The sequence below is a fragment of the Podarcis raffonei genome, chromosome Z (assembly GCF_027172205.1).
Source record: "Podarcis raffonei isolate rPodRaf1 chromosome Z, rPodRaf1.pri, whole genome shotgun sequence".
Classification (NCBI taxonomy): Eukaryota; Metazoa; Chordata; class Lepidosauria; order Squamata; family Lacertidae; genus Podarcis; species Podarcis raffonei.
Genome location: NC_070621.1, coordinates 19480156 through 19507103, shown reverse-complemented (window position 1 = coordinate 19507103; position 26948 = coordinate 19480156). Strand labels below are relative to the sequence as shown.

General features: G+C 47.4%; 1 protein-coding gene across 4 annotated transcripts in view; it reads right to left on the bottom strand.

The window, feature by feature from the left end:
• Window positions 1–26948, bottom strand: part of NACC2 (NACC family member 2) — a 55592-nt gene that overhangs the window by 13473 nt on the left and 15171 nt on the right. The window lies entirely within an intron of this gene.

The following is a 26948-nucleotide window of genomic DNA, read 5'->3' as shown; positions in this document are numbered from 1 at the left end:
CTCCTTATCACAAGTGGAGCAATAGGCACCAGACAGATCCAGCCTCAGTGGTCGTAGCACTAGGGAATTTCAGACCTAGAACTTAATGGCCTTGAGATGGGTGGCTCTTGAGATGGCTGCAGTTGAGAATCTCCCAGTTCATGTTGCCCTCTCCCCCAGTTGCCACCCCAAACTTCAGGATGGCTTCTGCACAAAATATAGAGTTGCATCCAACATTAGACAGGCTCAGGGCACACCAAGCAAAATCAATTCCATTAATTTCTGAGTAAAAACATGGTTAGATACAACACAGAGGTTTACCAACCCTAATAAAAAAAACCCAAAACACTCTTTGTGTATTGCAGTTTCACATTTTAAACTCACTTAAATTATAGCACTAACATCACTATAGGAATGTGGGGTTTGCTTCAGCTGCCCCGATGCTAAAACACATTTATCATTTTGCTGGTAAAAATTCGCAAGTAAAAAAGCAGTTCTGTAGCCATGTACATGTCTGGCCAGTTGGCTTCTAACTATATACCTCTGTCAGGCAACTCCTGCAGCCAAGCTGGTGCCAAACATATTTCTCTGCTTTCCTTTGCACCACATCAGTATGGCCAGTAAGAGTCTTGTCTTCTGAGCAGCCCAGGACCTCCATACACACTGCCCAGGACTATGCCCTGATCACTTCAATGCTGCAAAACGCAGCAAAAACGCAGGAAGCAGAAGTTATGAGTTATAAGCTCAGTCTGATTGACGTAAGGTACGAGCACAATGGGTAGCTTTTGTCAGTGGGAGAGATCATCATGTCTCGATTGTCAGCTACTGCCCACCTGAAGCCAGGCAGTCCTCGGTCAATAAAGTGATGGCCTGCCACTGTCCACCTGCTTCAATGGGTGCTTGAAACTCAGAGTATCAATCAAGAAACAGACCAAACTACTATACCAGGTAAAAAATAAAAGAAACAAATCCTCTTGCACGTAGCAAGCTGGTATGTCAAGACCATGTGTCTTCGCTCGTCCACTGAACTGCTGCAAGTTAATGACTCATGGAAGACTGTGATCTGAAAAAATTCAAACACTGACATGTCATTCTACAGGAAACCAGACTCGCTTCGAATGGCAGACTCTGAGAGAAGAACTACACCATTTTCTGGCAAGGAGGTCATCCAGAAGACCCATGTGTTCATGGCGTAGGATTCACAGTGGGGAACTCTCTTCTGTCTGCGACAGAACCAGCTGAGGGCTCAGAACACTTGCTTTCCCTCCACCTCTCAACCACCTTCGGTCCAGTTAACATATTGAGTGTCTATGTTCCCACTATGTTCCCTTACATACAAACCAAGGACCAGTTCTACAAACAACTAGACCAGGCTGTCAGGAGGGTCCCAGACTGTGAACACCTATTTCTGCTGGGAGGTTTCAATGCAAAAATAGGGGGTGATCATCACACATGGGACAACTGCATAGGCCTCTTTCAGGGGTCAGCAAACCTTTTCAGCAGGGGGCCAGTCCACTGTCCCTCAGAACTTGTGGGCCGGACTATATTTTTTTGGGAGGGAGGGATGAACAAATTCCTATGCCCCACAAATAACCCAGAGATGCATTTTAAATAAAAGAACACATTCTACTCATGTAAAAACACACTGATTCCTGGACCGCCCACGGGCCATATGTAGAAGATGATTGGACCAGATCCGGCCTCTGGGCTTTAGTTTGCCTACCCATTGCCTCTTTGGTACTGGCAGCATTAATGAGAGCAGACAAAGGCTGCTTGAGCTGTGCTTGTATCAAAGCCTCTGCATCACAAACTTGTTCTTCTCTACCAAGGTAAAACAGCAAATTTCCTGGAAGTATCCAAGGTCAGGCCACTAGCACCAGATGGACTTGATTATCACCAGGTGAACGGCACTGAACTGTGTTTGCATCACACAAAGTTACCACAGTGCTGACTGCGACACTGATCACTCCCTGGTGGGAAGCAAGATCCATCTCCAGCCAAAGAGGACCCATAGCACAAAGTGTGGTTTCGAATCAACAGTGGCAGAAAAATCATACTTGAACTTTGTGAATGCTTCTGTGATTCTGCCAAACAAGTGTTGAAGTAAGGTGGAAACACATCAAAGAGGCAACCTACAACACAGCTACCATATTTTTCGCTCTATAGGACGCACCAGATGATAAGACGCACCTAGTTTTGGGGGAGGAAAACAAGAAGAATAAAATTATGAATCCCAGAAGCCAGAACAGCAAGAGGGATCTGGCTTCTGGGATAGCCTCTTGCTGTTCTGGCTTCTGGGATAGCCGCTGAAGCCTCTCCCAGGCAACGGGATGAAGACTCCCCCTGCCCGGAAGAGTCTGCGTGTGGGTAAGCTGCCCTCTGTACCTTCCCCCATCTCCCACAAGAGCTGCGTGCTCTTTAAAGGGAAGCTCTTGGGGGCTTTTCTGGGAGGTGGGGGAAGGGACAGAGCCGCGCGCTCTGTCACTTCCCCCCACTTCCCGCAAGAGCTGCACGAAGCCTCCGCAGGGCAGTGGGGAGCCTTCGGCCCACTGCCCTAAGAGGCTTCGCGGGGCTTTCCAAAAGCCAGAATAGCTAGAGGGAGCACTGCACAGCGCTCCTTCTAGCTGTTGTAGCTTCATGCGAAGCCTCCGCAGGGCACAGGGAGCCTTCATCCCCATGCCCTGCGGAGGCTTCTGGGACAGCCTGCGAATCCTCCGGAGGGCAGCGGGATGAAGGCACCACGCTGCCCTGCAGAGGCTTTGCGCAGCTAAGCCCGAAGCTAGAACAGCGAGACGGAGCGCTGCATAGCGCTCTGTCTCGCTGTTCTGGCTTCTGGGACAGCCCATGAAGCCTCTGCAGGGCAGTGGGGTGCCTTCATCCTGCTGCCCTGCGGAGGCTTTGCGCAGCTAAACCAGAAACTAGAACAGCGAGAGGGAGCACTGCGCAACGCTCCCTCTCCCTGTTCTGGCTTCTGGGATAGCAGCGCAGCCTGCATTCGCTCCGTAAGACGCACACACATTTTCCCTTACTTTTTAGGAGCGAAAAAGTGTGTCTTATAGAGCGAAAAATACGGTATATCCTCCTTTGGCAAAAGAGACCAACAGTTCCCAGACTGGTTTGAGGTTGGCATGAAGGACATGGAGCCTGTTATCACTGTAAAGCGCAAGGCTCTTCTGAACTACAAGCGCTGCAAAAAGACACCTGTTACACTGAGAAAGGCAAGGAGTGATGCCCAGCACACTGCCAGATAATGTGCCAATAACTACTGGCTAAAGCTGTGTCACAGCATTCAATTCATTGCTGACACTGGCAACACTCGCAAAATGTATAATGGCATGAAGAAAGCTTTTGGACCAACAGTCATGAAAACTGCACCACTAAAAACTTTTGCCAGGAGAGATCATCAGAGACTGCAGCAACCAGACAAAGTGATGGACAGAGCACTACCAAGAACTGTACTCATGGGAAAACATGGTCTCTGACACAGCAGTCAACAGTGTCCTGCCTGCCTGCCTTGGAAGAGTGGGATGTCGCTCCCTTCCTTGACAAGCTGAAGAATACCACCAACTCTCAAGCATGTGGTAAAGCCCCAAGACAGGATGGAATCCTAACAGAAGTGCTGAAAGCTGGCTTCAATTCCTCCCTCATGATGCACCTCCATGGCTTTATCTTGCAGTGTTAGAAACAAGGATCTATGCCACAAGACATGCATGACTCCAGCATTGTGACCCTCTACAAAAACAAAGGTGACCACCATGGCTGTAACAACTAACATGGAATCTCCCCACTACTGTGGGGAAAGCCTTCACCTGTGTAGTTCTCAACAGATTACAGTCACTCGCCAACATGGTTTATCTCAAGCCACAACATGGCTTTAGAGCTCAGAAGTCAACAGTCAACATGATTTTCTCAATGCATCAGCTGAAGGAGAAATGCCAGGAGCAGAGATGCCTCTTGTACATCAACTTCATAGACCTGACAAAAGCCTTTGATCTCATCAGCCAAAACAGGCTCTTCACACTGCTCAACAAGATGTGGTACCCACCAAAGCTTCACAAAATGATCATGTCTCCGCACCAAGACAAAAGTGCAGCGGGTGCTTATCAGAGACATGTTTGCAGATGAAGCAGCCTTTACAGCACACTCCAAGGAAGCTCTACAGAGGCTATCAACCATCTTGCCCAAGCCTGCAGGGAGGTCGGCCTTACCATCATCCTGACAAAGACCAACATCCTGGGGCAGGACATTGCCAGCACTCCATGCATCAGCATTGGTGACCAAACGCTTAAGGTTATAGACAATTTTGTGCTTCTGGGCTCCACCATAACCAGCAACCTCTCCACTGATGCTCAGCTGGACAAGTGTATTGGCAAGGCAGCTCTGGCAATGGCTCACCTCTCCAAAAGGGTATCGGAGAATGTGATGCTAATGACCAATACCTAGATGAAGGTCTACCAGGCTTGCATCTAGAGCATGCTGCTTTATGGAAGTGAGTAGAGGGCAACTAACAGCTGTCAGGAGTGATGCTTCAAAGCCTTCCACATGTACTGCGTCAGGAAGATTTTGGGCATCACATGGCAGGACAGAGTCTCAAACAAAGATATGCTCTCCCAAATCCAAATTCCCAGCATGTTCACACTCCTGTCTCAGTGATGTCTACACTGGCTTGACCATGTCCACAGAATGGAAGATGGAAGGATCCCCAAGGACATATTCTACAGGGAGCTGGCTACAGGGACCAGGCCTGTTAGCAGACCAACCATGTGTTACATAGATGTCTGCAAACAAGACATGATGGCTGGTGACATCAACCCTGCTGTGTGATAATCTCTTGCAAATGACCACAGTGCCTGTAGACAGGTCGTATATCCATAGCAGTGACCAGAGGAGAAATGATTGCTGGGAGGAGAGCAAAGAGAAGAAACGCCATGATACATCTCTAACAGTGATCACTAACACCTTCATCTGCCCTAGCTACAATAACACATGTCTCTCCTGCATCAATCTCTACAGCCACAGCAGACACTGTAACTCTCCAATGGTTTGACTTTACCCCAAAGGCACATTCCTCCATTGTCTCCTGAGACAGAGAGATTTTAACAAAGATAGACAGACAGACAGACAGACAGACAGATAGACAGACGTACAGTGGAACCTCTACTCACGTACGGAATCCATTCAAGAGGTCCGTTCGTGAGTTGATCCGGGTCACTGGTAGAAGCGCCATTCTGTGTGTGCATTCAGTGGCAGCACCGTTCTGTGCGCGTGCGTGAATCATGGCAAACCCGGTATTTACTTCCGGGTTTGCTATGGTTGCGAGTCAAACTGTTTGCAAGTAGGGGCGGTGGTAAGTGGAGGTTCTACTGTAGTATGAACTGAAGGATGCTGTGGTGATTGCAGCTCAGGGACTTTAAAACTTCAAGGAGCAGCAGGAGCAGCCTACCGTATTGCTTGTATGGCCTACCTTCAGTTTTCAGGTATGAGGGGAAATCCACAGAGCCCCCCAGGTGGCACTTGTGTGCAAAAAGCCATTTCCCCCCTCCAGACTATCTTTCAGCACTTTTGAGCTGAAAGGGGGAAAGCTGCCCAAACCCTTTAAAATCCCCACACTGCTGGTTGTGAAGATGCACCACTTAGCACAATGCAAGATCCAGACCTGTGAGCCTGGCTTCCAACCACCTCCTGGGGAAACTATTGTGGCTGCACCTTAAAGGTGCATAACACTCTCTGGATGGGGTCCTATGCACTGCAATCCTGCACTCTGTTAAGAAGCTCTAGTTCTATTGAAATCAATGAGGTTTGCAGGCACTGAAGGACTCCTCTCCAAAATCCTGACAAGTGGCCACTTTTCATCCACGGCAAGAAGCCACAGTTGAGTGGCATAGCAGCAGCTCTGCAGGCAGAAGACCTCGGGTTCAGTCCCCCAAGGCAGAGACCTCCAGTTAAAAGGAACAGAGGGAGGAGTTGCTGGGTGAGACCTTGAACAGTTACTGACAGCCAGAGTAGACAACACTGGCTCCAACAGAGGACAAGGCTATCAAACACTACTAGCTATTGTGCAAAGCGTCAAATGGACAGTTTTATTGTTATTTATTAATTAAATTTGTATACAGTGGTACCTCAGGTTAAGTACTTAATTCATTCCGGAGGTCCGTTCTTAACCTGAAACTGTTCTTAACCTGAAGCACCACTTTAGCTAATGGGGCCTCCCACTGCCGTCGCGCTGCCAGAGCACGATTTCTATTCTCATCCTGAAGCAAAGTTCTTGACCCGAGGTACTATTTCTGGGTTAGCGGAGTCTGTAACCTGTAGCGTATGTAACCCAAGGTACCACTGTACTGCTCTTCATCTGAAGATCACAGGGTGGTTCAGCTAGGGTGCTGTTGCACACAGGTCCTGCTTGTGGGCTTCCGACTAGTCATCTGGCTTTCCTCTGTGAGAACAGAATGCCTCTGGGCAGGTCCAGCTGCAGGGCTCTTATGACTCTATAGAGCACTCTATAGTCTCTCTCCCCCCCCCATCAGCCCCAGAAAGGTTGGGAAAAGATGTTATCAAGAGCTGCTGCCAGATAGCTCAGTGACAGAGCACCTGCTTTGTATGCAGAAGGTCCCAGGTTGAAGCCCTACTGGCATCATCTCCAGGTAAGGGCTGGGACTGCCTCCTGCCTGAAACCCTGGAGAGGCACTGGTTCCTGTCAGTGAAACGACACTGTGCTACAGGGACTAATATTCCAACCTGGTATAAGGTGGCTTCCTAAGTAACATGCTACCAACAGAGCAAGTTGCCCAAACATACAACAGCTCCTTCTCAAAGAGCAGCACACTGATTACAGCTTCCACAAGGAGGAAAGCAACCAAAGACAGTGCTGCCTTCTAACCACCTTTCCCAACTAATATGCCTCCCAAACTACAGCCATTTTCTGGAGGGTGTCAAAAACAACCCCAAAGCAATGTTACCTTTACAGAGAATGCTGATCAAGATACTGAGGCCAAGGAGGGGAGCTGTAGTTGGGGTGGGGTGGGGTTACCCCCACCTTCATAGTACAGAAGCATTCAGAAGAAGGGATGGGGGTGGTTCACAGTGCCAATAGTGCCTGGGCAAGCATTGGCATTTCAAGATTTCAGGTGAAGATGAAAAGAATGGGAAGTGGCATGCCGTACCAAAGGGTCCCAGTTCAAAAAGAGGAACCCCAAAGAAGGAAGAGGAGGCTGGATGCCCAAAGTCTACAGGCAACCACCACAAGGACAAAAGTAGCAGATGCGGAGCAGAGCCACCGAGGCAGCATTTGCTGAGAAGCCCCCGGCTAGCCGGCTGGCCTCAAACCTCCTCCCTAAAGCACCAGGACAGCAAAGCAGAAGAGGAATATACCTCTTTGCATTCACACCCTCTCTCTCCTCTAGCAGGCGGTTTCTTGCTTCAGCTCATTGCCTAGTATGGTGGCATGGGCTGTCTAGCCCTGAACTTTGGGTGGTTGTTTTTTTCTCTCCCTTCAGCAAGTTACTCTGTGAGTCAGCAGAAACAGACATGAGAGCACCAGGAATGCTGCCTAGTTCTGATGCAATGGGGACGGGTGGGTTCCCCCCCTTTTTTTTAAGGCAGGGGAAAGGGAAAAGGCAGAAGGCAGCTCACTCCTCCATCTGGCTGGCTGGCAGGCAAGTAGCTGGGGGACTCACTTTTGCAGGGTCTGCAGAGGCGCTTCTCTCTCCTTGCCTCCCATGACACTGGACAGGAACCTGAGCATAGTGTCCCCCATTTGGATTAGCAGCCAAAGGCTACAAGGCAGCCTTAGGCCAGATTCAGGTGGGATTCCCCCAGTCTCCCCCCTCCTGACCTTCGCAGCACCACCCCCTTCAAAATTAGGGGAGGGGGGCTAACTGGATGCCCCCCCAGCCTCTGGACTCCCTCAGCAGCTGCTGGGCCTGCATGCAGCTGCCCCATGCAGTGAGCCACAGAACTACAACGAGCCACACACTCTGCCCCCCACCCAACTTGGCCACTGGACCTTCATGGGCAGGAAGGGGTTGAAAAGGCTGCTGTTTCAGCTGGACCTTGCTTGAGCCACAAGGTCTTCCTCAGCCCACCCTGGTGTGTTCCTGTATCCTTGGTTGCTCTTTGGTCCTACTGCAGCTGCTGCTCTCAGTTTGATGCCCATGACCTCAACCTTGAAACTCTTTTCCTATGCTGGGTTTCTGTGAGTCTAGGTTTTTGCAACAAGACATTGCTAGTCCCTATTGAAATATGCAAAAAGATTAATGAATGTGGGCTTCTCATTCCCCAGAGTGTATGGGGTGTGAGGGGAGGAGTAATACCTCTGGTGGGGGACACATCATGCTCCTTTTGAGGTAATCTGTCCACCTTGGGGTCCCCACCCTGAATTCAGCTCTCACCTGTGGCTCCTAGAAGTTGTCAACATGCAACAGCAGCCACACCCCAGGAAACAGCTTCAACTGGCTAGCTAAGCCAGGTGAGAGTAGCCGATGGTTCTCAAAACCTAAGTGAGTTAGGGACGTCACCTGCATATGAAGACAGGCTCCAGCAGACTGAGAAGAGAGACTAATAGTGGGTCCAATGGTCAAGAAGGCGGTTTCTGAACACGCTGTAGAGGGAAGTGAGGGGCAGATGGAGCTCATCAACCTGTAAAGGAAGCTCAACTAGGAGATGGAAAACTCAGATCCTAAACCTCTGCTGCCTTCTTTGGGAGAAGAAAAGGCTAATGAGTAAACCCTACACAATTCCAGAGTGGAGTCCCTAAGATGCTTGGAAGATGCCTTGAGTATCTCCTGACAACTCCTGCAGCCAAGCTGATGCCAAACATATTGCTCTGCTTTTCTTTGAACCACATTCGCAAGGCTGAGAGGTGGGTCTTGCCATATGGACAGCCTGGACCTCCATATACACTGGTTACTCCCCAGCGAAATCACTTCGGTGCTGCTAATGCAATGGTTTAACTTCATCCCTGAAGGAGCACTCTACTGTCTCTGGAGACAGATGGATGCCAACAATAAGCTCACACACACCCCGCCAAAAATAAATAAATCAGTGGTCCTTCAGGTGCTTGGAAGTGGAGGCAGCCTGATGACTCCCTTCTTTGTTTGGTTCTGAAACTTCACATCAGCATGAAAAAAGACTCGGGCCTCTATGTTGCTGTAAGAGCTGAAACACATTCCCCATTCATACCTTCCCAATCTGCTAGCTATGAAGCTGAAGAATAAGCGAAACTGTATTCAGATGCTCATCAAAGTCAGGAAAATGATATGCAAATAGTATTTATCACATGCAACTACGATGCTGAGATTGGCATATTTTCCATTTGCATTCATGAGCCATGTCTGTTCTTCACGGAGACTGTGACACTGACACACACACAAACACATCACGCCCGCAGCCATCGAAGTACTCTGCCTGCTTCTGTGACCAGCAAGGCCAGACTCTACCCAGGAACAAGCCCTGCCTTCTGGGGGCAGGGGGCACATGTGTGCTGCTGCTCCACAGGGAAGAATCTGGGATTTCCTTTCACAATGCCACCTGCGGGACAGATATCAGCAGAGGGAGGAGGGCCCTACTCAGGAAGACGGTGCAACAAAAGCTGCACAGAGATGGCCCAAGCCAGCTTGAGGCCCTGGACCACAAAACAAAGCATGAAACGGCACCCCCAAAATGGGGAAAATGTAACAATTAGCCATTTGCCACCTTGACATAGTAGTCCCAAAGAATAACCAGCCTTGGCTGAGGGGCTCCGACATAAGCACATTGGAGAATCAAACAGAAACAGGCAAAGGAGAGACTAGACTTCAAAGAGCAGGATTTGGATGTGGTGCCCTGGAGCAACATAGTCAAAGAGCAGTGTAGGTCTCACTGCCTCCAAGGCAAGCAGTGGGTCTCGCTGCCTTGGGTCTCACTGCGGGCCACCATTCTGCATGCTGATGGGAAGGTACAAAGCAGGGGTGCTACTATGGGCATTTCACTTGCACCAACAGAAAGCAAATTGGGTGCTTATCTCAATACAAATCTGGGGAAGAGCAGCCATGTGCCCACAAGGCTGCCTCCCTTCCCATGAATCCCTATCTCTCTCAGAGGGAGCTGGAGCAAGAACCTCCACACAGGAGCTTGTCCTGGGAAGAGGAGGTTGGATGGCAGATTTCTCCATACTCCCTCCCACACAGTAGGGCAGGGTGGGGGTCTCTAGCGCATGGGTAGGTAAACTAAGGCCCGGGGACTGGATCCAGCCCAATTGCCTTCTAAATCCAACCCACAGATGGTCCGGGAATCAGCATGTTTTTACATGAGAAGAATGTGACTTTTTATTTGTGGGGCATAGGAATTCGTTCATTTCTCCACCCCAAAAAATATAGTCCAGCCCCTATTCAAAGGGTTCTCCACCATCTCCAGTCCTACAAAGCCTCCTGGAAGGGCAGCGCGGGTGGAGCTGTGGTCTAAACCACTGAGCCTCTTGGGCTTGCCGATCAGAAGGTTGGAGGTTTGAATCCCCGCAACAGGGTGAGCTCTCATTGCTCTGTGCCAGCTCCTGCCAACCTAGCAGTTCAAAAGCACACCAGTGCAAGTAGATAAATAGGTACTGCTATGGCGGGAAGGTAAACGACATTTCCATGTGCTCTGGTTTCCGTCCCGGTGTTCCGTTGCATCAGAAGCAGTTTAGTCATGCTGGCCACATGACCCAGAAAGCTGGCTGTGGACAAACGCCGGCTCCCGCAGCCTGAAAGTATATGAACACCGCAACCCCATAGTCGCCTTTGATTGGACTTAACTGTCCAGGGGTCCTTTACCTTTACCTTTACTCTTGCCTCTGATTCATCAACTGACTCATAATGGCTATCTGTCAGGGATGTTTTAGCTGAGATTCCTGCATTGCAAGGGGTTGGACTAGATAACCCTTGAGTCCCTTCCAGTCCTACAATCCTGTTATTCTGTGATCTCCCAAGGATTGAACCCATTTCATCTAGGTAGTTTCTAGCCCTCCCTTCCTCTTGCCACAAGGGAAGCTCTAGGGTGGACAGGGCCCCCTTGAGCCATCAGAGGCAGTGGTTAAGGGGCCCCCCCAGCTGCACCCTTCAAAGAGGCAGAGAAAGAGTTTACAAGTTTAATATTCATAGCTTGGTTTATTTGCATATCGTGCCATAAATAGTAGATGATGAGGTGAAATACAAAGTGTTCCACTTGCATTTCTAATTGTGCTTAAAATCAGATGTAATCCTTTATCTCTTAGAGATTTACAGTTGCTGTATTGCAATTCAGGTCTCTTATTGCAAAAACTGTCTGGGAAACAACAATAAGGTTGGAACCCACCCTGCACCCAGGAGAGGAACTGAGGTTCAGGACAGGTGGCAGGAAGGGAGAAGGGCCCCCCCCCGAGGTTGCTCTGTTCTATGGGTTGGACTAGATGAGTTGGAGTAGATGACCCTTTGGGTCCCTTCCAACCCTACAATTCTATGCTGTCCTTTGGGATCCCACCTCCCTGTGCAATTTGGGTCCAGAAGGCAGCTAGCAAGCACAACATTTCAGATAAAATCACATTAAAATAATAAACTACACAGAAGGCAGCAGGAAAACCAAATGTGTGTTATTTAAAGCTGGGTCCCCACCCACACACTCAATGTGGTACCTGTGGGCAGCCCCACAGCACCCACCCACCTCCCCTGACCTTCCCATTTGTTATTTTACTTTTAAAATTGAGACAGTTTGACTTTCTCTCTGCCTGTGTTTTTTTCTGGGGGTTCTAAGCATTGCTGCTACTTCCCCACTCTTTGCTAAAGGCCAAGGGAGAGAACAAGTCACAGATGACAGCCACCCCTGGGGAGGCAAAGGAAGACGCAGCTGATGGTTAAGAAGGACTCAGCAGGCTGGATGAGGGAAGGGAGGGGGCAGAAGTTCCCAGGTTCAGCCCCAAACACCACCTCCAGGTGGGGCTGGGGAAGGTCCTTTTTTCTACCTCAAGTCTTAGAGAGCTGCCATTACAGCATGGGAACTCCCAACTCTCACCATGACCCTTAGCCTCTGGCCATGCCAACCAGGGCTGATGGGAGTGACCAAAGGCCTGACTCAGCCACCTCCTCCTCCTGCAACCTCTTTCAGAAATCTCCTTAAGACTTGGATGCTCATCGCAATATCTATCCCCCTGCCCCCAAAATCATTAGCCTTCTGGTTAAGCTGGTTAAGACTCTCCCTGGGAGTAATTAGTTCCCTTTCACATGTAAGGATGGTTAAGTATTGTGGGGCTGGCTGGAGGAGACCTGGAGGAGTGGAGGAGCTGGAAGAGTGGAGCGTGGAGCAGCAGCTGCTCACATTTTCGCCTGCTCACAGAGTTCTGGTTTGAAAAGGAGGACATTTTGCAGGAGACCACCACCTCTGTCCATCACCGGCCCCCACATGGCAGCCACTTCTTCTTTAGGGTATCTACCACCCCCAGCAGTGGACGCCTGCTCCTTGGGAGAAAGGCGATGGCAAACGTAGACAACATCTTAAAAAGCAGAGACATCACCTTGCCAACAAAGTATAGTAAAAGCCATGGTTTTCCCAGTAGTGATGTATGGAAGTGAGAGCTGGACCATAAAGAAGGCTGATCGCCGAAGTATTGATGCTTTTGAATTATGGTGCTGGAGGAGACTCTTGAGAGTCCCATGGACTGCAAGAAGATCAAACGTATCCATTCTTAAGGAAATCAGCCCTGAGTGCTCGCTGGAAGGACAGATCGTGAAGCTGAGGCTCCAATACTTTGGCCACCTCATGAGAAGAGAAGACTCCGTGGAAAAGACCCTGATGTTGGGAAAGACTGAGGGCACAAGAAGAAGGGGACGACAGAGGATGAGATGGTTAGACAGTGTTCTGGAAGCTACAAACATGAGTCTGACCAAACTGCGGGAGGCAGTGGAAGACAGGAGTGCCTGGCATGCTCTGGTCCATCGGGTCACGAAGAGTCGGACACAACTAAACGACTAAACAACAACAACCACCCCCAGCAAGTGAACTCCATCTTCCTCTTTTCCCTCTTATTTCCCTTGGGGGAATCGAGTGATTGCAGGTTCATAAACATCTTCACAACAAAAATGTTAATGAAGTGTGTGAAGATGACAAACTCAGCAAAATAAAGGCAATAGATTGACTTACACAATTATACCATTACTATTCCATCAAATGACTGGGTCCCATTTCAAGGAATGCTTCCTTAAGAAAAGTGACTAAATATCAAGGCACTTGTTTAATTCCAGAAGGCTGGAGCCACAGCACTAAAAGCCCAGTTTCCAGTGCAAACTAAACATACTCCTCAGGCGTGGCACCCTCAGCAGGGCCACAACCTAAGGAGCCCAGTGGCCAGGCAGAGGTGTAGGGGACCAGTCCTGATTAATGCCTTTTAATGTGCTCCTTTAACTGATGTGCATTAATTAAGCCCATTCATACATCCACAAAACGTACAGGTGGGGTAGGATGACTGGGCAATGCCTCTCCCCAGCTGGCTTAGAGAAAAATATAACCCCCACCCCTACACACTTTCTTCCGTTAATCCTGCCAGCACCCAGAGAGAAATGAAAGCAAACTGTTCAGAATTCGCCATTTGTTGCCTTGCAGTTTTGCACCATTCAGATGTTCTTTGGCTTTGTGCCCGGACCTAATTTTAAACCCATTTACTAGAAATCCCACAAATTAAAGGAAATGTGGATAATGTTGTAAGAATCCTCTGGGCCAAATAAAAGCTAAACGTTGCCTGCCTTCCTGGTGCATCGGAGTAAGACCCTGAACCACAAAAGCCATATTTCCCCAAAGCTCTTTTGCAACAGTGAGAGGATCTTGTTTTGTTAAAAGTTGCTCTGATTCATGACAGAATTACAAGGAAGGAGGGAAGGCGAGACAAGGCAGCAGCCACCCAGGCTGGGAGAGCCTCTAAGCCGAAGGCTGGAAGGAGCAACTAGGAAGAGGCTGAACCAGGGAAGAAAGCAGGTGGAAGAAAGCAAGAGAATGCAGCAGGGGGTGGGGAGAGAGAAGGAGGGGGGCAACACACAAACACTGGACCACCCTCCACCCCCCACAGAAGAAGCTGTAATGCCCATGTTCCATTTTCTTTCCAATGGAAGGGGCACTCAGAACTCACAGCTGGTGAGGGCCAACTCTGCCCCACACCATGGCATACAGACAAGGGCAAGTCCCCAGCCTTGCGTTTGCAGAACACAGAGTGCTTTACAACTTAAGCTGCTTCCACCCTTGCACCTCCACCCCAGTGCCACATTTCTTCATAGAATCATAGAGCTGGAAGAGCCCACAAGGGCCATCTGGTTCAACCCCCAGCAGCGAAAGCATCATAACGAAAGCATCCCTGACAGGTGGCCATCCAACATCATATCAGAGCAAAACCTGAAGTTCCCCAATGAGGGAGTTCTGGAGGAGGTTGCTTTGGACAAGGCAAGGTGGGAAAGGGACAGCCCAAACTCAAGACCTGGGGCTATGGCACCGAGGACTGTACCTGCTGCCCTTCCCCAGAAGCGGGTGGTTAGGGGTATACCTTGATTGGCAGTTATCAACCCAGACACCGAAAGGCCTTTCTAAAAAGTAGGGGGCGCTCTTCTCTACTCCCACAACCATGAGGTGCTCCTCCTCCTGCTGCACACCAGACACCTCAACTGACAATCTTCTTGTGTCCACACAGCCCAAGGATTCCACATCCACGCTGCCTTCCTGAATCCTTTGAAATCTTGCAGGAGGAGGAAGTGCAAGACCCCACTCCCCCCCCCCATTAGATGATCACCCCACACAAAGCACTCATTAGGAGCTGATTCACTCCTCAAGTATGTCAACAAATTCAGAGGTTTTCCTGAACAAGCAGCCTTGGGGAGCAGCCCTCTGTGTGACCCTGCCCACCTTGCCTTATAGGAGGTCCCATAGGTGGACTGGAAGAATGGAGAGGAAACGGAGGCAGCCTTGGCTCTTCTGTAAACTGTAAGCAAAGCAATGGAGCTGCAGTCCAGCAAGCAAACTAACTTGTGGCTTCACTCCAGGTCCACAAGCAGACATTGGGCACAAACCTTCTAAAAGCTTGTTACACACAAAGGTGTCTACAGTGCAGATATTTTCCTGGCCTCCCTGGTGCAAAATACCACCATCCTTGGATCTGGGCACTCATTCATTTTGCAGCAAACCTCCACCTACAACTTACGATCAACTATCGTCCTGACATTATACTGTATTTCATGTATGCTTCCTTTTTTTAAAAAAGGAAAGAAAATAATTATGCAGAAGCTGGAAGTGCTTCCAAGGTTTGCAAATAAGACCAGCATTTTGGGAAGCTTCCCTGGATCAATATGCTTTTCTCTGCTTGCCTGTGAAAATATTCAAATGCTCAGCCTATGAAGCCAAGTCCTTTTCCTATACTTTGCCTTCCTTCTGAGGCAGAAGAGGAGGGGCTGCATAAACCACCAGGTGACCTGAACCTGGAAAGTGACAAGACTCAGGGAATGATTCTGCTGCTGTTTTGTCCATCTGCTGAGGGATAGGAAATAGCTTTCCCAGCCATTCTCCCCTTACTCAACCACTGCCCCCCACCAGTGCCTATGGGGGGGGGGGACTCCTGTGTGTGGAGCAGCTGGGGATGAAGACCCAGAGAAGAGGACAGAACAAAACTGAGTGGGCCCATTAGTTCTTTGCAGCACTCCAGGAACCAGTAAAACACTCCTCATTTGAGCAAGTGTCAAAGCAAGGGCAAAAGGACCCAGGGACATTCATCAGCAAACACCCCCTTCTTTAGCTCAGTTTCCTGGACAAAGAAGATTAAGCAAGCTCTTGGAGCAGTGGTGTCCAAAGTTTTTTCAAAGAGAGCCAGATTTGATGAAGTGAAGGGCTGTGGGGGCTGTGTTGAGCTTTTTTTTAGGATTGAGGTTGTTAAGGTTTTTTTTAGGATTTTACCCCAGAGAATAAACTGCCACAGGGGTCAGATTAAACCAACCAGCAGGCCGGATTAGGCCCCCTAATCGGACTTTGGACATGCCTGAGGATCAGTATACCAGTAACCACTACCCCACCCCCAGCAACTGGTATTCAGAGACATCCTGCCACGATGGTCCAGTTGCTGGTAATTGCAAGTATGGAGAGTTGCTACTGTGGAGCTCAGGTCCTGTTCATGAACTGGAATTTCTTCCTGCCTTTCCATTTGTAGCTACCAGATTAGGATGGATTGCTGGGCAATGGGGAGGAGGCATCTAGGTCATCAGGGAAAGTAGCAAAACAATGCTTTACACAGGTCCAGGGTTGCAGCATTGGAGTAAATGCACTGACCCCACAGAGCCCTTCCCAGCTGAAAGAATGAGAATCACAGCAAGAGAGAATTTCAGCCAGGTCTCTTCAGTGAGAGAGCTCTGAAAAATGCACATTCTGCACCGCTGAAGTTATAACCTTCAAAATTGGGAAATACAGGAAATTTTGCAGTCAAGCTCAAATAAGACTGTGCTCTCCCTTGTTATTTTCTCTTCCTCCTCCTTTTATTTTATTTTTAACCACAAAGTTCTTCTTAAGAAACAAACAATTGTTTAAACAGCTTTCAAGCTCACTCGCCACATTAGTTAAATAGCAAGAATGGCATTGCTCAGCATCGTGTCCCTCTTGGCATGGGTGATTCCCCACAGAGAACACCATCCAAAGAGGGCCAGGAGATGCCTAAGAACCAGAGTCCCTTGCGCCAAGTGGCATCCTTGGGCAGCAGTTGAGCCCCTATGCATCCCCAAAGCTCCCTGCATGTCCCTCATAATGACTGAGCAGCAGAACAGCAAACTGGCCAAAAGGGCAAGTTGAACCACTCTTGCTGGCTCCTCCAAAGCCTCTAACTTGATGATTTATGGCCCCCATTAATGTTCTAGCTTCTTAATTGGGTTTCTGAGAACCATTATATTCTCTCCAGAATCAGACATAACTGAAAAACCCTTAACAAAACATTTTGCCATCAGCTGCATTACATAAATGGCTGCTACACCAAAAAACAAGATAATATTAAATTAAAACTAAACAGCACCAATCCACCCCTCCCACTACAATGGACCCAAGGGCCTCTGCTATCATGCAACTAAGGTGGGACACACCTGCCTCTTTCACAACTAAGGAAAAATGAAAGACTGCGCACCTATAACCAGTAATATTCAAAGGGTCATCTGCAAATCCCCCACCTGCACCTGCACATCCCCCACCTACATTCAAACACCCAGGGTTTTCATGGGGGAAACTGGTGGCCTGTAATATTTGATTACTTTCATGTCAGCATAGATGTCTAATGGCTCAGAAGTTACTGCATCCATAAAATATACAGTCTCATTTTTTCTTGCTCCAAAAACCTGATAGGATTAATATAGTTAGCATGAGATCTTAGTCATAAAGTCAGATGTAAGTGGTGGTAAAATTAGCTGCCAAAATGGTCTGCTTGTGGAAATCATTTCTTCTGTGCATTGTGCCCCCCTCCTTTTACATTTTAGAAAGGGGGAAGAATAAAGGGAATGGGCTGGAAATTAGAATAGTTGGTTTCTGCATTTGAGGCTTTTCTACAAATGGGTTTGTTTCATCTTTTTCCGGCAAGAAGGGGAAAGGCAGTAAGTGCTTTTAAGCTCTGCTATATATTTGAATAGCCTGGGGTACAACTGGGTTTTTTTTAATAGCAATTAGGATTTGTGTAGATTTATTTGCTCCAAAGAATAGCGGGTGCAACGGGGGTGGGGTGGGGGTAGCAACAGCCTGCCCCCATCTTCAGGTGGCATGTCCACACTACAACCTGAGGTGACTCTGCAGCATCCATCCCAGTGGAACACCCTGACCCCAAAGCAAACAGAGGTGGAAACTGTGACCAAAGCACCAAGATAAAGAGAAGGAGAAGGTAGAGAGGACACTGGTACTTAGCACTAGCAGTGACAGGACCCAGAGCCTCATGCCCTTTAGAACAATCTGTTCCACAACAAGATGTCAGACACTAGGCTAGATGGTCTTTGGTTTGGTCCAGCTGCAGGGCTCTTCTTCATTTAGGAGCATTGGAAGCCATCTTCTTCCAAGTCAGATTTATTGGTCCATCTAGCTCAGTACTGTCAACACTGACTGGCAGGAACAACTTTCCAGGTTTTGAGGCAGAGAACATTCCCACCTAGAGATATTGGGCGTTGAAACTAGGACTTTTGCATGCTGATCTATTAAATTCACAATTTGATTTCTTTATTTTGAAGGGGAGACAGCAGAGCAAACGGGGGGGGGGTACCCCACACATCCATCCTGCAGCTAGGCAGAAGTCGGGACACTTATTTTATGCAAGAATAGCCTGAACCAAGCGTCATTATAATTCATTTTCAGAACACCTTTTATTATATTCACTCACAAATTAAACTAAGTTGGAATAATCATGCCTCTGATTTGAATTTACATAACCAATTGAGATTCTTGGCTGTTACTCTCATGCTGAGAAAAGAAGAAAAAAGATTTAAATTGTATCACTGTAGATGTGAAAAGGATTAACTCTTCCCTAGTTTAGGGATCAAAGATGCATTTATTGCAAGGGCAGTAAACTAACTCTGCCAATTCTGCAGAGCTGCCTCCCCCATGGAGTCACAGACCGAAAGTTCGAAGGGATCAGAAAGGCCATCTATTTCAACCCCTTGCAATGTTAGGTATCTGGAAAGAGGCAAGAATGAATTGGGCCACTGAGGGGCAGGCAGATTGCAGCCCCTTCAGGAAGCCCCACAGCCCAAGTAGAGAATTATACCTGGAGGGAGCAGGCAGGGGGGTCAGAGAGACAAGTGACTACAGCCCTGGGAGCAGGAGGGAGAAGCAAAAGGCTTGTCAAGAACCCTGACAAAGCCTGAACAATCAGTTGTCATTTCTCCAGAGTGCCAGGAAAAGCCTGGAAAGTTTAGTCAAAACATTCTCCATAGTAATTTGCACTATAAAAGAAAACATTTATGTAAGGAGAAAACTGAGCGGAGAAAAATATCCCTTCTTGCGACTGTGTTTGAATTAAAACCTCCTGCTCCTCTAATTCATGATGCCACACAAACATCTTATAAGGAAGAGGATATCTTCAGAGCCATTTGTTTAGCAGATTCCATTCTATGGGCACAGGGGGGTAAAGGGGAGGGAGAAGGGGGAGCACTAATTAATGCATTAATAAAAACAAGTATTGTGGGAGGAAGAAGGTGATTGAGTTGGTGATGGCCTGGGCTTTCATTCAAGCTCAGAAATATCAGGGGAAGTCATGGGGAGACAAATCTGCCATTTATGACAGTTTTCCATCTCTCACAAAACAGAGTCCTATTTTGGACACCACTCCTAGGAGGCCCCTTGAGCCCCTTACATCTGACACACATACTCCACTGCCCCTGTTTTGTCTGAAATGGCCCTCAGCCAGCCTTGGCATTTCTCTGAACTGTGCTATTGTAGGTTCTGGGAAAACAAAGCTTGAAGCAAAAGAAGCGTCAGCTTCGGCCTTGGGCCTCCTGCACTGGGGAAGCTGTTATGCTGACTGGATGCATGCAGTGGCGTAGCGTGGGGGTGCAGGAACATCTGGGGGTTAGGGTTAGGGGGCGCAAATCCACGGGTTACGGGGCGCAAATTACTTGCCTTGCCCCGGGTGCTGACAACCCACGCTATACCACTGGATGCATGTGCCACTGTTTTAAACTGAGGGCATATATATGTATATACACACACAAGCAACAAAAGTTTAGACTGTTTTTATATATGCAACTTTTCAACTGTTTCCTAAAAGCTTTTGCTATCCTGCACATCTCTTCAGAATGCTTTTCCACCTGGCCTAGGAGGGTGGGGTCCCAACTGACTCCAGCTGCTAAAGCTGAGGCTGTGGTGTTGTTTTCGGGGAGTTTGTTGCAGGGTGTGTGTGCTGCTGTTGGGTTTTTTGTATCCTTGTTATACATCTTATGATTTATATGAAAATTGTTCCATTTTTGTTGTATATTTTTAATGTTTCATTAAAACATTATTCCAGCTCACATGGAATGCCAAACTCAGAAAAGACAATTTCCTGAAGGGTCATTGTGCCATTCTGTTGCAGAAAACAGCAAAAAGTATTGTCGCATCATAAGGACCACCAGTTTCTTATGATGTGAGATCTGCTGGCATCTCGGACAAAAGTGGCTGGCTTATTCCATCAGAGATTTTTGAGCCCCCTGTGTCTAGTGGCCCCTTCCCCAAATTATGTATGGGACTTTGTGAGATAGTACAGTGGGCTCCCTCGGCCAATAAAGCGAGATGAGCGCCGCAACCCCAGAGTCGGTCACGACTGGACCTAATGGTCAGGGGTCCCTTTACCTTTTACAGTGGTACCTCTGGATGTGAACGGGATCTGTTCCGGAGCCCTGTTCGCATCCTGAAGTGAACGCAATCCGCGTCTGCGCGTGTCGTGATTTGCCGCTTCTGCACATGCGTGTGACGTCATTTTGAGCACCTGCGCATGCGTGAGCAGCGAAACCTGGAAGTAACGTGCTCCTTTACTTCCAGGTCGCTGTGGAGCGCAACTCGAAAATGCTTAACCCGAAGCTACTTCAACCCAAGGTATGAATGTAATATCTGCTTCAAGAGAGGTTCGAGCAATAACCACTAAATGGCTGCACAGTTGTCATGAGATCTTCACCAATGCAAAGAACAGATGGATCAGTTTGTTTCCTTCACTATTTGAGAAAGAGGGAATTTATAAAATCAGGAGCAGCAAAGGCTGCGGCCAAATTCACTGGCATTCTTGGATTGCTGTTTCAGATGTTGTCATTCTACATCCATAAAACAGTTTTGGGAATGTCTCCCTGCACGTGGCTGGCAGCTGGAGACACAATTTTGGGGTTAAGTGGGATAACAATTTAAATACTGTACATAAAAATAAAAATAAAGGAACTCAAACATCCAAGCAAGTTATTCAAAGGCAATTCCAAGAGTCCAAGATGTCAATCAGATCTGGAAGACCGTATATTTCAGGCAAAAATGCAACTTCCAAAGACAAACCAGCAGTGGTGGGAGGGGGGAATCTCCTTCCCTGCTGGCAGCTTACGCCTCCTCCTTGCAGATCCCAATTGCTTACTCTGGGAGTTGTTGGACCTGGTGCTTAGAGAGAGGCACTTGGTGTGTCTTCCCACTGGCCCTGCAGAAGGGAGAGCTGCTAATGAGATTGGGGCAAAGTGTAAGGCACTTTGGTGGGCAGCCAGCCTGTGGCAGCACCAATGCATCCTGAGAGCCAGTAATGCCACCTGTAAGAGCAGGACTGAGTGGGAGGTGGCAGGCAGGTGTCCCTTGGGGACCAACTGGACCCAGGGCTTGTTGCCTTGAAGTCCCCCACTCCCCAAATGTGTGTGTCTGTGTTCCCATTTCAGGATAACTGACTCAGCAGGGGGTCAGTGGAGAATAAAAATTGTGCAGTTAAGATGAGACGGGGAGGAAGAGAAGATGGTCCAAGATGCTTGAGCAGCTTCAGAAGTCAGAAATGCAGGCAGCATTAACATTTTAATTGTTATGCATCTTTTTAATCTTCCTTCACACTAATGATTTTACAGTCTTCAAAAAAACAACAAGAGGAAAACTGCTGAGAACAAAAGAACCCCTCCAACGTTTAACAGAATTTAAGTCCATAATGAGAACTGAAACAAGCCTAGTAATCTATGGTGCATTAAAAACAGAAAACGTTTCTGCAAGCATCAGGAAATTCAAATTTAGGGTTGCAACCTTAACTCTGCTCTCTTGCAGAGATGCATTAAAACTGGGCATCAAATTGCTTCCAGATATGAAGATTCTGGAAAAGGCAACACTTCAGAAGATCAAGTATGCTGTAAGTGGAGGACTATGGTCAAGTGGGGATGGGGTAGGGCCCCAGGATCAATTCCCATTCAACTATGGAGCTCACTGGGTGATTTCAAGGCCAGTCATTGCCTCTCAGGCTGGCCTACCCCACAAGCTTGCTGGGAAGGAAAATATAGGGAGAAACCCTGCACCGCTTTGTAGACATGCAAACATGGCAGGTAGGCAGAGGAATTCACTGATAATAAGGGGTAGAAGCAGCTGCCAGGCAGAAGACTCCTCTGTCCGCCTAGGGATATTTGGGAAGGCATCATATTGGGGGCACTGCTGGTGAACAGGTGGGCAGGAGGATAAAAAAATGCAAAAGCAAGCAAGGGCATTGCTGCTCTGCAAAGAGGCTCCTTTGCTTTATTATTACTTCAGACATTAAGCTGTATGCCGTGTACTTATATTCAGTAAAAGATCAATTTACACACCCAAAAGGAAAGAAATGCTCCATTTGTCCCACATGCTAATTCTAAAACAAGGTGCAAGATTTAGGAGAGGGGCTGAAATATCCTCCAATTCCCAGCTTTCCCCCCCCCCTTGCTTTTTTTCTTTCGTAACCAGGTGCAGGGCTACAGTTAAAGCATGTCATGAACCTGGGTGGCAACCAGGCAGACCATGAAGCAAAACAGTGGCTGAATCTTTGCAAAGCTCACAAAGCAGATTCCATGCTATGATCCCTAGAAGAGTTTCATGTTATTTTGGTGGGGCAGGTTTTGAGAACACAAAACCAGGCCCAAAGAGCCTTGTGTGATTTCACTGGCTACTGTGAGTCCCAGAAACCACACCTCTCTCTCCTATCCCCGCCAACACAAAAGGGTTTGTGTGTTCTTTTTCAGTCCTTTTTACAGGCAGCAAGCAAGAAGTAATCCAGCTTCTTTCTTAAGAAAGCATAAAGAGGGGACCCCGGTATCTCTGTGCCCAGAGCAAGTAGACTATGCCTGTGTGTATGTGCAGAGTGCTAAACACAGCCACTGCAAAGCTACCATTCTGCAGGTTGCAGCTCCCATCCCTTACCCTGAAAAAGTCCATTTAGACATTCACTGGAGCAAACTGTCCCTGAAATCCCTGGAGATCTGGCCTCTGCACCAGTGTTAGAAACTCAGATATATAAACTAGGCGCCAAACAACTCCTTAAACCAGGGTTACAGACACCAAAACAGAATGTCTAGTTGCCATGTTGGGGCCAGACGGCTTGAAACTTCTATTTTTCAATACGGCTTTTTGTTCCTGAAATTCATTCTGATTGTGCAGATAAAATATCACTGATAGAATTCTACAGGATTAGTTGTTAATGTGTGAAAACAGGCAAGATCGAAGGATCCCCAGGCATGCACCTCCAGATGGTGGAGATGTAAGCCATCTTGGCGCCTGGGCATCTTCACTTGGTCACCTGGCATCTGGTGAATTTTGAACACTGCTCTGCCCTCCTCGATGACTCTCTTCATGAGGCAGAGAAGGAAGAGGAAGATGAAGAGGAGGAGCCTGCCTCTCCTCTCAATTCATGGGGCTCTTGACAGGTGGGACAGGATGAAATTTTCAGAAGATTTCATTCTGTGACCCAAAAGCAAATTAATAATAATAATTATTATTAAATAAATAATAGCAAGACTAATAATACTGGAGGAGTATTATTTATGCATTTTATTGAAAAGCTTCAAACCCTTTGGATGAAGCAGAAAATATGCATGAATAAATAAAAGGCAGGCTGACCTAGAAAATGCACTGCTCAGATTTCTCCCTCCTTCAGAAATTTCTCTTCTATGGCAAACTTAAATGGCTGAAGTAAATGTGTGCATTGATAAAGGGGTGGGGGGACTTGATAAGGATCTGTGAGCTTCCAGGACTTATGGGTTTTGAGACCAGGGAGGTAAGAAACACAAGAGTAATTGCTTCACTGTTTGGAGATGGAGCTTTCAGGCTCCCCCTGAATGCCAAAGGCAGCTGCTCCTAGCCCTACAGCAACCTGGATCACAGCTGTACTAAGCCTCAGGATCATGTTTTATATGGGCAGCTCTTACTTCCATCCCGCTTTGCAGGCAGTGAGCCATGTGCTCAAGAGGTGAAAGGTCACTTGTTTGTGGTCTTGCCTAGGAAGGCCTGGCCCCAACTTTGGGCCAAATCACAGGTCCCAACAAACATCAGGAAACAACAGTTCCAAGAGTGGAGGCAGTTTTCCCCCTGGCAAGCAAGCCAGGTCATGGAACAAAACATTACACATGATTTACCATATTTACTCAAATGTAATGCACACCTTTTTTTGGCCAAACTAAGTCTTGAAAATTAGGGTGCACATTAGGTTTGATGGCGCATTTACATTCACCACAAATACTTCTTTGGTTTCAAGGTTTTGAAAATGGAGGTGCATTGTGCATTAGATTCACATAAATACAGTAATCACTATGAAGAATCTTCCCAAGGTATATATTTTTGTGACTTCCCTTTGAAACATTAAACAAAATGAAGATGAAGATGATGAAGAAGAAGACAGCCTTGGCTAATGAATCACAGTTCCCAGCAAATGAGCACTGGCAAATGACACAGTGAAATATGCCTGCAGCAAGGGAGAAACATATTTTGCAAATGATCTCATTGGAAAGAAAAACCTGGGCTGGCCTTGGATTTGCTACAAAAAAATTGGCACAGAGATTATCAAAAGCCTTGTCACTAGGATGTAATGGCAGGTCAGATGGGGAAGGAAAGGACCCTGGGAGGTTTGTGCTCTCTTGTTAGCTGGCTGAACAATCACTCTCTCGGTTACTAATCATGTTTTAATTTTCATATTTGAAATCGCTTCATTCAAGTCTTGTTAGCCAAGCCCCCCTAAAACAGGAGATAAACTGGGCTGTCAAGATCAAGCCCCACAGAAAGAAGAGTCAACTCACAACAAGGAAAATGTTAAGCCAGCAATTTGCACAAGATGCTCTCAGCTGGCCTCAGAGGCACCAGCAGAGTTTAAGAGAGGAATTAGCAAAAATGTACAATTCTCTCTGCAGCCATCTGCTGTTGCATAGAACTTAAACAAGGCAAGGGAAGAAGTAATAACAAGAGGTACAAGCCACTGGTTGAAGGGAAGAGCACAGCCCTTCATTTCCTTCACTGCCTCCCATCGCTGCCTCCTTTTATTCCCCATATTTGGTGGTGTCTGTCAGCACCAAGTGCTGCTTAAGGCTGCCCTTGATGACTGCCCCAAAGTCACAACTGGAGCAGACCTGAGCCACTAGCTCTTGACTGGGTGGAGCACCAGAACATAAATGATGCTCCTTCTAGCACCTCCACATTTCTACCACTAGATAAGTGGGGCCAAGCATACTTCATAGGATCATGTCTGCCACTGGGCCCCGTTAAGGCCTCCAAGATCCACCTGGAGAGGACTGCTATTTAAGGTTATGATAGGAGAGTCAGGGCACACAGCAGGGGTTCTGAAGCTACACCCATCCATTGTGAAGGCTGAGCACCTGCAAAAAATGGTGCAGGTCTTTGCTCTTTAACTTCATCTGGCTTCAGATGACTCTGGGTTAGGGAACAAAAGAGTGAACAAATGCACCAGAGTGGGATCTCTTCCAGTAGTACCATCAGCACCACCCTTGCCCTGTTGCACAGGTATCATTTTCCTCACATCTGAAACTGCGAGCAATACCCCAAAGCTACCCCTCCAACTTTTTATTTCTGGAAAAAACAATTTTATTGGTTTCTAAACAAATACAAATACAATAACCATTAAATGCTTATCCAGCAGTACAACTTCATTTCCCCCAGAGACCACACAACAGCTGGAGTCTAAACATTTAGAAGCAAAAGCCACAGAATGAAGAAACATATTTGGATGGCAAGCTTGGACACAAATCTAAAGCCAAAAGCCCAGGAAAACATCACATCCAAACAGCCCCCAGTGAAGGAATCACTACCCTCTCTTTCCTTCAGAGCTAGGAGCAAAGATTTCTATATGACTATGTTGAAAGTAATAAAAGTGAGAGTTGTCATGCTTGGGAAAACTCTCCTCACTCTACACTTTACAAACATTACTACAATTTGGCACAATTTCTGCTTTAAAGGCCTTTAAAGTGAAATTTGAAGTATACCTTTATTTGAAGCTTTGCATAACACTTCATTACCCTAATGGAGACCTACCATAAGTCCATAAAAACTATAAACTTGTGCCAGAAAACTCCACATTGTTCCTGAAACCAACAATTCAGGGCTCAGGAGTGTCTCCTCTGTACAGGTTGAGGCCAGGTATGTTTGTTAAGGACTTTGGGAAATTGGTAAAATCATCCTATAAACACAAACTGTGAATGCTGTGAAAATCACAAGAGTCAGGCCCAGAAACTGCATGACAGGAAAATATTTCGCTCAGGCAGCAGAATACTAATTCATAGGAGCAGCTTTGACAGGAAAAGAACAGCCATAAATTCCACTCTGTTTACCAAATTCAACTTCAACTGCTCTTTAATATTTCAGTTAGCAAAAGGTAAGAGCGTGTACCAGCTCATCAATTCCTCATGTCACAAGACCAACCCTGGGCATGCAGCCAGGGCATCAATCCGCACAGCCCTGCAAAATGCCTCCCAAAGAGGAGGAAACACACAAGTCAGTCTCCCAATTAACGGAGCAGCATGTAATGGATCCACGTCATTTTTAAGTGCTTCTGTACTTTGCTGCCGCAGCACAGAGACTCACGTACTGGAGTACAGTGCCCCCCTCCTCCTCTTCACAGAAGCTGAACCATTTGGAGGAGTCCTGGGGCACCAAATGCATTTTTAACCACAGCATGTTCAGGAACACACCAGCGCTGGGAAAGGCACTTATCTGGCTTGGAATCCAAGAAAACACACAAACACACACACGTCTGCTGAGGTCAGGAAGTGTATTCTTGATCAACTGGGACAATACACAACACTATCAAATTCTAATAGCTCTCCTTCTGCCCTTCCTAAACAAACTTCCACATGTGCCACACCATCTTCTCAGATGGTGCACCACTGCTCCTAAACTAAAATCAGGTATTCATTAAAACAAAACAGCCTTAAGAAATTCTGAGAAGTCCTTTTCCCATGAGGCATCTACATTGACCATAGGGGAGCAGAATCACACCTGCTGGTCAGTCAGGCTGCCCATTGGCAAATTTTGAGGAAGTCACTTCCATCCAAGGCTGTAAAGAGATT